Source organism: Oryctolagus cuniculus, chromosome 2, assembly GCF_051225735.1.
Source record: "Oryctolagus cuniculus isolate XC-2025 breed Fujian yellow rabbit chromosome 2, ASM5122573v1, whole genome shotgun sequence".
NCBI lineage: Eukaryota > Metazoa > Chordata > Mammalia > Lagomorpha > Leporidae > Oryctolagus > Oryctolagus cuniculus.
The window spans coordinates 110466835-110479857 of record NC_142868.1 but is presented as its reverse complement, the minus strand read 5'-3'; the positions used below and the strand labels follow the sequence as shown (position 1 = coordinate 110479857).

General features: G+C 40.9%; 1 long non-coding RNA gene across 1 annotated transcript; it reads left to right on the top strand.

Annotated features, from left to right (window-relative positions):
- The first annotated feature begins 6455 nt into the window (after nt 1–6455).
- Nucleotides 6456–10154, top strand: LOC149127987 (uncharacterized). Its single transcript, XR_016230188.1, has 3 exons — nt 6456–6643; nt 6714–6904; nt 9550–10154. It is a non-coding gene; the product is annotated as an uncharacterized LOC149127987 (long non-coding RNA).
- Nucleotides 10155–13023: the final 2869 nt, after the last annotated feature.

Sequence of the window (13023 nt, the reverse complement as noted above, 5' to 3'; positions counted from 1 at the left end):
TGTGGAGGTCCTCCTAATCAGCTGCCTTCTTCTAAACAGTTGAAGGAAATAAACATGGGGATACCGCGGAGAAACTCCCCTGTCCACAGGTGAGGTGGAATTTTCCACGCATTCTGAAGCTCGAGGGGCAGAAAGCAAGGTATGGATATCCCTGTCGATGAGAACTGCTCTGAGAGAGTGGACAGCTGACAGCCAAGTCCCAGGCTCCCTGGGCAGTTGAATTTCTACCAGTGGCTAAGCATGGTAAGCAAATACTGCCCAACACAGTACTCCTCTGCTGGGTGAGTCTTGTACCCAAGCTCCCTATGGGCTAGGAGGGACTTCAACAATGCACAACAGTTTGTGTCTCCCTTTCTCAAATTCACCCTTTCCTCTCTTGCCTTCTCCATAAGTCTGTAGTCCTGCCCGAGTCTCAGGGCTTGCCCAGATGGCTCCTGGTCTTTTCTGTCATTGCCCCCAATAAATAAATTTACAAAATTATAAACAACAATAAACCTAGAGTGCTCTCAGCTTTCCAAACTCATACCTGTGATTAGTTTGCTCTCTAGATCAGGGGTGGAAACCTGTCTGTTCCAAGGGTCACTTGAGTATTAGTAACATCCAAAATTATCAACTTAAAGATTAACTTTCTATAGATTTATTGCATTTTTAGCCCTGCCTGCAATTGTTTTGGAAGGGCCAGACCAGATTTTGCAGGCCTTATGTGGCCTATGGGCCAGATGTTCCCCACCCCTGCTGTAGCCCAAAAGAAATGTCTGCCATTAAGTAGGTTGAAACCATTTATTAAGTACTTATGTTCTAACAATCTATGGACTGTTTGAAAAAATAATACACATACATTAGAAGGGAAATAATGTTATTCCACAATTCAAAACCACAACCATTACTAATGAGTTGTGCTTGTGTATTAGGTGGTCTGCAATTTTACATACACTGGGAAAATATTGGACACAGATCCCTCTGTCGCTGTTCCACGTCTATGATCATCTCACTTGCATTTCTGTCATAGCAGCTTTACAAATCATTGGGAAAAATGTGGTGTGATCTAATACTGAAACAGTCACTGGTTAGTAATTCAAGGAGAGTCCAACAGATGTCAGGCATGGCTATGCTTTCTGCAAAAATGTACATCATCAGAAACAGCGGGTTTCTCAGGTCTTTGAAATCTCAGCTCCTGACAATGACCCCAGCCTTTCCCAGAATTTGTGGTCTCTTGGGTAATGAACCAGTAGGTGGAAACTCTGTCTGTCTGTCTCTGTACATTTTGAATAATTAATTTAAAAAACTAAAGCACCCCGTGGCATTCCTTTGAATGCTCTGTGACCCTCATGAGTCATCCTCAGGAATATATTCAGAATTTTACTGCATTTGTTTTCCTGGAGGTTCTCACTACTAGGGTCTTGTTTCTTTGCTTACATTAGTTTATTTTTATTTTTAAAGGCTATTTTATTTTTTCTCTTTTTATTTTTAAATTTTACTTCCCTCACTTAAAAAGTAGAACATGCAGAATTTGTCTTTCATGTCTGACTTATTTCATTCAACATGATATCCTCCAGTTGCAATCATTTTGATGCAAATAACAGAATTTCATTCTTTCTATAGCTCAATAATATTCCATGTGTCTTGTCAAACTTTGCTTTGAATCTTTGTCAGGCAAATTATCAGGAGTTGTATATTAGCATAGTTTTGAGGATCTGTGACTATCTTGAACTTTACTGTATATGAGTGAAGTTCATTTGATTGTTACATGCGTTCCCACTGAATTACAGTCATTTTGTTTTTTGCTTGTTGGACTCTTTATTTTGTGGAGTACCAACGTTTTGACTACAATATATATTGAAAATGTTACCTCAAAAATATTTTTAATTGAAAGGCAGACACACACACACCCCACAGATCTTCCCTCCATTGATTCATTTGCTGAATTCCAAATTCCTGCAACACCTGGGCTAGGCCAAGCCAAAGTCAAGAGCCCAGAACTCAGTCTGGGTCTCCCACGTGGGTGGCCAAGACCATTGTACTTAAACCATCATCTGCTGCCTTCTGTGGTGTGCATTAGCAGATAACTAGATCAGAAGTGAGAGAGCCAGAGCTCCAGCCAAGCAGTTCGATATGGAATGGAGGCATCTCAAACGGTTACTGTGTCAGAAACCACGCTTCAAAGATTGCTTTGTAGAAAGGTTTCAGGATTTTACAGAATTCTTCAGGAAGAAGCTAGATCACCCATCTACTGGGGTGCTTGTGTTCGCTTCATTTTGGCAATATGAAAATTCTTTAATACTAGTTCAGCTTAACAATGTGCTTAAAGAATAAGGAGTTTTTGTTTTCTTGTGTTTTTGTTTTCCATTTTAGGTTTTGTGGTAACCATAATGTGAATAGTGGCATGAGGGAGGGCCGGCCACATTATCTAGGTTTCCATAGACTTCAAAGACCTCCATTCATGCCTACACCCACCATGACAGGCCTTCTGACTCCTCTGCCCCACACACTGCTTCCAGTGAATCCATCCAATCAGACTGGGTTACTAAATCAGATGAGCAAGTTCATGCCTTCCTTCCCCTCAACTTATCAGAGGCTGCATATCCTGAGACAGTTCTTACCTCCCCGGTCAGGGCATTGCTTTCTCTGAGCCATCCATGGGTATGTTGTCATCAGTATTCTATTGGAGGAGTATTTTTCTTCTCTAGATCTAAGTTGAGTGAGAAGAATACTTTATGTGCTCTTCTGACTTCAGTTATCATCTGATGACTCCCAAATCCATTATCTTTGGAGATTCTGCCATAAAACTGTCCCCTCGCAAAGCCCCGTCTATACAACTAGCTTGTTTTTTGCTTAGAAAGGAGGGTTGGAAAGTACAAAAGAGCTACTAACAACAGCATCCTTTTATTAATGTATTTCTAGGATAAGGCTTTATGGCTTCAGATGTAGCAGGTGTGAATTACATCACACAGACTTCATTCAATGCTCATAGAATAAAGGAAGCTACAATCTGAAGTGAAGGACTTTTCACCTCTTCTTATCCCCCACAGCCACTCCTGTCAACGATCCAGCCATATTCTGTCTTCTCCAAAGGCCCTACCTACTCGCTTCACTTGGGTGTTCTGGGTTCCAATCTGACCCCTTCCCCCTCTGAATTTATGAAACTTGAGACATCAAAGTCTGGATGAGGGAGTTAAAGATGTTGGAATGTTAAGGCACTGGTCATTCTATAAGACCGGAGAAGAGGCCGTTAAAAAAGAAGGTAGGGCCAGAAGGAATAGATAGAGGAAGTAGGTTTGAGAAAGACAGAAAATCATTTACATGAGAGGCTTGAGGGGGCCTAAGTACCTGGAGCTGCAGTCACAGAGAGCGTCTCAAACTGTCTGCTGGGAGTCTTTGGTCTCACATAGAACATGAACTCACAGTACAGGCATCTGGTAGGTCTTCAATTTTCATCATTCCTCACACTGTGTCCAGACTTCAGTGGTCAGATCTGGACTCTGGAAGCAAACAACCACCTCTCAATTCTTACCAGCAGGAATAAGAGAACGTTTTACCTATCACAGCACTCCTTGCTTGTCAATGCAGTTGCTCATGTCTTTAATTCCCTCCTATTCTCTGTTCTAATCCCAAAATGGAAAAAAAATGGTTTTTGTTTCCAAATATCATTTATTTGCTTCTAGTACAAGAATTTTTTTTGGAAGCCAAAAAGAAGTTGTGAATGAAACCTCGTGAATGTGAAACAGGAATAACAGAAGCATATACATTTGTTTAACAGAGATCTCCCAGGAGGCTCATACAGAATTAACCAAAAACAATGGCTTTCCCCAGTTTTCAGGTGGGTTTCTCCCACCCATGAAATTTTGAGATTGTAGTTTTAAAAACATAAATGCACTGTTTCTTAAGTTTCTTGATAGTGTTTGTCAAACATAGCATCAAAGAATTACAGATTCAGCAACATCACATCAACCATCATATTTTGGAAATGAGCAATTTGTGTAATCCTTAAAAAACATCAGTGACTATATTTACAGGGAGTATCAGACTAGTTCCTGGGGGATGGAGTGCTGCAAAGAGAAGCAAGTATTTTTCTCTACATGCAAAGTATACTCTAATGAGGTTCTGACAGTTTGATATAGTTTAATAAAGCCATTGGCTTTCATGAAAGCATTTTGGTGGCTGCCTGCCTAAGCCACACTTCATTTCCTACCTGACTCAATGGGGCCAGAAGATAGCCCTCTGATAGGTTTGGCTTGTGTAATATACTTTGCTTAATATTTCTCCCCAGACGGAGAAGGAGAGCATGTGTTGCTCTGTACTGTTCAACACGTGTGTTGAGAAACGCCGCAGGCATCCAGCCATAAAGGAGTTCCTTGGGAGTTGTTTGAGCAGCTTAGAGAGAAAAGAAGCTGTAACGTGAGGGCGATCTCAGCATAGAACATGAGAGAGAGCTGCCTTCTTGGCTTGCCTCTTCTTCTGTCTCTCCTACATCCTTTCTTGTACATCTATTTGGTTAATCCACGAAAAAGGGCACTTCACCTATCAGATGGTTTGTAAGGATATGACATTACTGAAATGATGTCAGTAGAGATTTATTTGAAATTATAATACTATTCAGAACATATAGAGTATGTCAAATACTAGCTTGTCCAAAATGTATAAGACGGACTTAGAATCTATTTTTTTCCTACAGAAGCTTAGCTTTTTCACGAAGTCATGAATATTTAGTTTCAATGTGGGTAATTCACACCATTACATGGAAAATAGATTCCTCTTAGGAGATCTTAGCCCATGTATTCAAAGGGCTTTCAGACTTGGAGGTGAAAGAGATACAGGATTTTTTTTTTTAATTTTTTTTATTTTTTTTTTGCCATTGACATAGCTAAGTTACCTGGTTATCTTTCTCTTTCAATCCTACACAGCAAGAGGCATTTCGGCTGTCAAGCAGTGACACTCTATCAGGGTAGCTTTCAAGAAAAACGTGTTAGGGACACAGCACATCAGCCAATGATGTCTTCTCAGGGCTCCTTTTTCCCCTCCCATTTTTTAAAAATAGAATAGAACTATTTTGTGTTATCAAAGCTGACTTTATTCTTATCTTTGAGGTGCTTCGCCCAAGAATGATGATGAGTGATGTTAACATCTACTGCTGGCCGGCGCCGCGGCTCACTAGGCTAATCCTCCGCCTAGCGGCGCCGGCACACCGGGTTCTAGTCCCGGTTGGGGCGCTGGATTCTGTCCCGGTTGCCCCTCTTCCAGGCCAGCTCTCTGCTGTGGCCCGGGAGTGCAGTGGAGGATGGCCCAAGTGCTTGGGCCCTGCACCCCATGGGAGACCAGGAAAAAGCACCTGGCTCCTGGCTCCTGCCATCGGATCAGCGCGGTGCGCCGGCCGCAGCGCGCCGGCCGCGGCGGCCATTGGAGGGTGAACCAACGGCAAAGGAAGACCTTTCTCTCTGTCTCTCTCTCTCACTGTCCACTCTGCCTGTCAAAAAAAAAAAAATTTAAAAAAAAAAAAAAAAATCTACTGCTGAGCAGTGAAATGGGGGGGGGGGGGACACAGAATTCTGTTCCAATTTTTGCCTCTGCAAGACTGTGCTAAGTAAATTTAAGCAAATAATTTTTTTTTCTGTGTCTGAACTTTTATAACAATCACATTAGGGTAGCGGTATTTATTCTACTCTTACTTGAGTGCATATACATATATAATATGTGTTTTTCTTGTAGGGAGCAAAAAGATGAGAGTGATACAAAACTTTATGTCAGCCTACTATGACATTATTTTTATTGTATTATCAGAGGGTTTAAATAACATACATGCCATTTGATATGGGCTGAACATTTTCTGAATTTAGGCTAAGTACAGGATCTTTTACTTAGAATGTTGATATTTGCAATTTCAAAGCAGTGGACAATAAAACTTTATTAAATGATATTACATTTTGTCAACACTTAAAAGTGCCCTTTGCATTTTGGAAATTATGACATATTTTCTTTGTAGAATTTCACAATAATAATTTACTGAGGCATCACGAGATTCTGCAATTTGCTAAATCAGGTGATTTCAGAGCTGCAACTGGGAAACAGCACACATCGTGTGTGCCTTGAGGAAATCCTGTGTCAAGATTGTTTCTTGCATTTCTTCTATCTCATCATCTTCACAATCTTGCACTGGGGTGTCTTTCATTTGGGGGCGTCATAGTGTCTTCCTTGTTCTTGTTACCTCAGCTTTTGCATTTGTTTGGCATATTGGAGATATTCTTTTTTTTCTCATTATACTGTGACTCTAGATTAAGAGGACTGTCTGCTTTTGATGGATCCTTAGAGGCTGTGATGGGTGTGGCCAGAGAGCTCTGGTTCTACAGGGTTAAGGGTGTGCCAAAGGTGATTCACCCTGATTGTTCTCTTGCTCGCTCTCGCTCTCTCTCTCTCTCTCTCTTTTTTTTTTTTTTTTTTTGACTCAATTGGGAAGTAATTCCACACAGCTGAGTGGAATTGAGAGTAGTTGATGTATGAAATCTGGCCCCTGTGGGTATTCGTTTGCTTACCAGAGTCAGGTTTTTCTGCTTGGCTAATGAGGGGCACCCGCTTTACATATGCAAAATGTCGTGCACCACTTTACTTAAGTAAAATGGAGCCTGCCCTTTGTCTTGCTCAACTTTGTAAGGTGAGTGGGGAGAGAGGCTAAATGTCCATGCTGGTTCCCCTTATTTAATCGATTTTTTTCTCTCCTCCAGCCAGCCTGGTGAACTTTCCCCAATGGGGTTCCAGGCCTCGTTCTCTGCAGCCTTTTTCTGCCTTTCCCTGCCAATGTCTTGGGTTACCGAGAGGTTTTTAGCTCACCTCCCCTTCCAGCGCTGGCGCGCAGACTCTGCGGCTCCAGCGGGTCCTGCGGCCCCGTTGGCTCCCGCGGCTCAGCTTCCATGAGGTGGGCGACCTTGCTCTCCCCATAGGTCCTCCGAGTCACAGCCACTAGATCGGAAGAGTTTCCTCTGCAATTTTTCCCTGATCCTTTTCCTGAAGCTACCGTAACTCCACTTTTATTAAACTATCTTTTCCCGGACTGTCGGTGCGCGCCCTCACTATTCTGCCATCTTGACCTGGTTTTTTCTCTGCCTAGCGATAACTTACTTTAACCTCTTATATTCAGTAACTGCTACCTCAGTCCCTTGAACAACTTAGTCCTGTTGCTCCCCACATTTCCCTTGTCCAGCAAGTACACGCCTTCTTGCGTACTTATTAGACTGAGGATTTACAAATAGCTAAACCTTCATTTTGTCTCAGGATCCTCAATAGACTCTGTAGGTATCTGGGGCACTGAAGCTGGGGGAATATTGTGAATTTTTTTTATTTAAAATCTGAGATGTTTTATTAGGGCTTGCTTTCCATCTAAAGCAGAGAAACTGCTGAGGTAGGCTGAGGACAATGGACACTGTGGGAGTCCAGAGGACTGCAGGGTCCCTGTCACAAGGAACAGGATGTGTTAGGGGAATCCAGCAGAGATGCTGTGAGAATCCAAGATGCAAATTTTGGGAATGACCATGAAAGTCATTGTCCGGTCCTGATTCCAAGACTGAATAACACAACTAAAGGTCTGAGTTGATGTAATTTCTCTAATCATGAGTTTTTATAGTGATATAAAATTCTGAACATGAGTTATTTGTTTGCTGGGCCTGCTGAAACAAAGCGGCTTAAACAGCAGACCAGTGTTTTCTCCCAGGACAAAATTTCGAGTGCCTGGGTTCCTTCAATGGCTCTTGGAGAAGAATCTCTTCCAGTTTTTTGTCCTTGAATTTCACATTTCTCTCCTCCATGTATCTCCTTCCACTGTCTTCTGTATATCTATGACGTCAGTCTTTTGGTTAGAGACCACCCTAAAGACATCATTTTAGTTTGATTGTTCTATAAGGCCCCTATCTACAAATAAGGTCACATTCTGAGGTGTTGAGAGTTAGGACTCCAGCTTTTTTTTTTAAAGGGACACAATTCAACCCCAGAACAACATACTTTTTGCTAATCCCCTTCTTCAGATTGAGAAGTATGATAGGACTTCCTCTCCCAGGAGGGGCTGGTGATAAAGAACATAGTCTAAGAGGGGATATGGAGTTGTTGCGGGGAGTGGAGGGAGGAGGAGGACTGTTTGGAACTACTAGGCGGATTGAGATTTTCATAGAATCAGGTCATTCTTTCTAAAGTGTCAGAGAATCAGGTCAAGGTTTGGAGGGGATACCTCTGAAGTGTTGAGCTGTTTTGCTTATCACTTGATCCCTGCAGTGGATCAGAGGTTTGGGAACTATGCACAATATTCCTGTCTCCATTTGATATGAGGACTCAGTCTCACCCAGTGGGCAGAGATCTGGGGCAGAGGGAATTTGTCTATACTATATGCTGGGTTCCAGTGCAATTGATGTGATCTCTGCTCTTGTCCAAGAAAGACTGAAAGATGGAGGATAGTATAAAGGTTGAAATGAGGGTAACAAAATTAAAAATAGAAATGATGAGGCTAGGTGCTAGTTTGTTTTCCATTGTTATAACACACCTGGAGTTAGTTACTTTATATAGAAGACAGATTGATTTAGCTCCCAGCTTTGGAACAGAGTTCAAGGTTAGGTGATCCCATTGACTGAGCCTCTGGTGAGTGCCTCACCGTGCAGGGCAACACCATGGTGGAAGCACCAAGGAAAGAGGCCACACGGAACACAGAAAGTCAGTGAGACATCCGTGGCGATCTTTCTCTTTCGTCCTCTCAGGAGAATTAACTCATTCTGTGAGACTTGCATTAATCCCCTCATTTTGTTTGTTTGTTTGCTTTGTTTATTTTACAGAGTTACGCAGAGAGAGGAGAGGCAGAGAAAGAGAGAGAGAGAGAGAGAGAGAGAGAGAGAGAGGTCTTCCATCCAATGGTTCATGCCACAATGGCCGGAGCTGCACGGATCCAAAGCCAGGAGCCAGGAGCTTCTTCCGGATCTCCCACACGGGTGCAGGGGCCCAAGGACTTGGGCTATCTTATGCTGCTTTCCCAGGCAATAGCAGAGAGCTGGATAGGAAGAGGCTCGAACCACCACCCGTATGGGATGCCGGCGCTTCAGGCCAGGGCATTAACCCACCACACCACAGCACTGACCTCCATTAATCCCTTCTGAGGGTGATATCCCAATGGCATTCCCACCTTCACTTAGGCCCTATGTCTTAAATGACCCCATCATTTCTCCACATTGCTACACTTCCAACACATCAACCTTTGGGGTACATAACAGACCTGGTGAGAGAAGAGGAAACCTCAGCAGAGGCTAGACCAAACAGCCAAACCACACAGAGTAAAATACAGGGGTTAAGTTAAATAGAGACAGGTGAAATGTCTGCTGCTCATTCCAATGTAGAATCTCAATGGCTACAATTAATGAGTAATTATTAGTACTTTTACATATTAAAATTGTCATTATGATAATTTCCCTCTACATGATGGAGTTCTGAATGATGTCTTTGATCAGAGCAGGTTATTTTGTGGTGGTAAATAAGCTGATCTACCTGCTTTAAAACAGAGTTGTTTTCTTTCCTATTCATGATTCCTAGGCAGAATATCATGATTGGAGGCTCTGGCCACCTCACTGCAGGACTCTGTGTGACAAAGCAGCCATCAGCTCCATTGGCAGAGAGTTCAGCAGGGTATTTCATCTGTACTTAACTGCCCTGACCCCAAGGAGCCATGCATCATCAGTCAAAGCTGATCACAGGGCCTCTTTCAACCAGAGGGACAACAAGAAATGCAATCAGCAAAACTGCAAAGATTTGGCTATCTCTTGGACAGTGTCTCTTGAAGTGACAGTACACATGTTTTCTTCCCACAACCAAAACCCTAACTAAGCATGGCCTTTAGTGCCAATTAGAAAAACAAGAGCTAAAAGCAAACTGTTTAATTCTATGTTCTCTTTTATCTTCTGATGTTTGTATTTTGAATCTTATTTATCATACTTAAGAATATTATGCATTTTATGTTTCTCTGTGTCTTCATTGTGTTTTCTCCAAAGTTGGACTTAACTCCTGAATACTTTTGATCTAAGTTGCCCTTTGATTTGCATGCCTTCCTCTTCTTCACAGCATTGTTGGAAAGAATAACTCATCAGGAATCTCTTCTCAAAAAGCAGAGTGTGATAAGCAGGCTTAGAATAATTAAAAATCATTTTCGATTTCCTACCCCTACCCAGCCCCATATTTCAGTCTTGAGAATTTCCTTATGCTCCTCCAACGACTTCTATTTATCTAACTTACAATGGGAGTGCATGCATTCTCAAGTTCTCAAGTTCTTCTTCTCTGGCACTAGGCTGCAGTCTGTCTCTTCATGCATTTTTCATCTTTGATTAATATTTATCAAGCATCAAAATATGGTAGGTGCTGTACTGCAGGGACGATCACACAAACCCACTTCAGCCACTGATGATGCAGACAACATCTCCTCAGCAGCTCTTGACTTCTGTAATTCCTTGTCTTTTTGAACACTTAGAATCTACTTCCCACCAATCATTCAATCTTAAGAGAAGCTTTTCCACCTTCCCTGTAGCTTTATGCTCTCCCTCGGACTATTATTCACCATTAAATACTATTTATATATTCATTCTTTTTTGCCATGTGCAAAATTTATGGGTTAAAAATTGAAGTGTGAAGCTGTAAAATAATCCACTCCAAGGCTGATACAAATAACAACCTTGTTTCTCAACCTTGGCCTATGATTGAATTGTACTAGTAGGAAGGATTTTTATTTGTGCTAGATTTCTGTTTCTTCCAGTCCCCAAATTGATATCAAATTATTATTAACAAAATATTCTTCTTTTAAGATTTACTTATTTATTATTTGAAAAGCAGAGGCAGAGAGAGAGAGAGAGAGAGAGAGAGAGAGAAAGAGATAGGTCCTCCATCTGCTGGTTCACTCCCCAATTGGCCGCAATGGCTGGAGCAGCACCGATCCAGAGTCAGGAACTTCTTCCGGGTCTCCCACGCAGGTGCAGGGGCCCAAGGACATGGGCCATCTTCTACTGCTTTTCCAAGCCATAGCAGAGAGCTGCATTGGAAGTGGAACGCCAGGACTCCAATGGGCGCCCATGTGGGATGCTGGCACTGAAGGCAGTAGCTTTACCCACTACACCACGGCGCTGGTCCCCAAAATATTCTTTTTATAAAACTCTGTGCTCTTAACCTGGCATGTGTGGAAGAGTATATACAGTCTACCACAGATGGTGGGCCCTGAAATCATGATCTGTAACCAAAAAAGGCAGAAGAGGTATTGACTTGACCTCGGCAGTGTTCTCAAATTCTTGAGCACCCTTTGTGGATTCCCTGTAGGCTCAGAGTTCTGTCTTAATTATATTCACAGTGCAATTCACAGGAACATGCTCATGATGGCAGAAACCTACAGATCATCCTAGCCAAGCAGTGGTGGAGTTATGGAGGAGGGAGGTGGAGAGTTCTGGCCTTCTTTATCCCAGGATGTAGTGCTTTGCTCTCTTGTGTGGCCAGTATCAATCTAATATGCCAGCTGCTATTTTCAGGAAGCCTCATTAAAACTGTCAGGAAAACCCCCAAGAGGAATAATCAGCATCTTACCAAATAGCATCTCATGGTAGTGTTATTTCTCTCCTATCTTTAAAAACTGAAGACGAAGCCTCACTCGGAAATTTTTCTCATTTCTACAACCAGAGCTAAATGTTAATGATATCACACTTAGCAGCAATGCAGGGAATAATATTTTGCTTTAAAACAGGTATAATCCTTTTATAAAACTGTCTGTTGTCAGATTTAAACATTTTGGTATTTTGGTATCAGGCAAGAATTAAAGCACCACTTCATTATTTGATTTTATTCCTGTTACAAGGAGCAGAGATTCTCTTTTGTTTAAATTTTGATTTTTCATTTGATTGCTATGTTAAAAAGGAAAAGAGTTGGAATGAATAAATAGAAACTTAGGTAAAATTATAGTGAAAGAATATAAGGAGGTAAAATTTGCATAGATAACACCACATGTAGCTATGAAATGCAGGATGAATCAGTCGTGTGAGCATATTTTAAATTAGACTGAGCCTTTTAGAGTCAACAATTTTCTAGGTTGTTCTCTGTGAAAAGATGCTGCTAAATGCTAGAAAAATTTTCTTCCAAATATCTTAGAGAAGGTAGAGTTTTTATCAGAAGACTTTTTTTTTAAAAGATTTAGTTTGTGTTACAACTGTCCATAAAATAGATGATTTGAGTGATCACAAGTTGAGTTTATTTAAGATTAACTCTATGGGAGAAACAAAATTAAGGGTAGAAAATAATTCATTTAATTTTTCAGGTATAGTAAATTGAGGTTTTGTTTATATGTGATCTTGATTTCTCTGGAGGAGAAGTCAAAAACCTATGGGAAAATTTATCTTAGGAAGAATCACAATTCAATATTATGAGATGAAATGGAAGCATTAGTAAACACAGGAAGAAAATAAAGATATGCGTTTGTTGTACATCTTAAACTGAAAACAAACATAGACTTTTCTTTAAGGATATCAAGAAACTTAACATATGGAAAAATTATATACTTGTCTGAAGAACATTAAGACTCAGCAGTTGTCTTATTTATGACTATAGCATGGCTATCATGAATTAAAACTTTGGATAAAGTAATTAAACCTGACTATATCTCATACTAAAATATCTAGAACCAGCCTTTTGTAGGAGTCACTGAAATAAGACAAGCAATTTTGATGGAAAAGTTTCAACAGAGAGGTAGAATTAAAATATCATTGCACATAGGATGCAGTTAATTAACTTTCTATCATCACATAGTTTTGTTTGATAATGTTAACACACATATGTCAAATGAACACTATATAGCATGTTTTCTTACTTTTTAACAATAGATTGGATTTGGCATTTATTAGACAAATGGAGCTCATCTTGGGAAATTTTTAAATAATAGGGAGTTGAAATCTGGGAAATAAGTTAAATATTGTTCCATTAGTTTTGGTGTATATGAACAAATTCCTCAAACTCCTGATTCTGAGTTTAATTTTTCCAACAAAG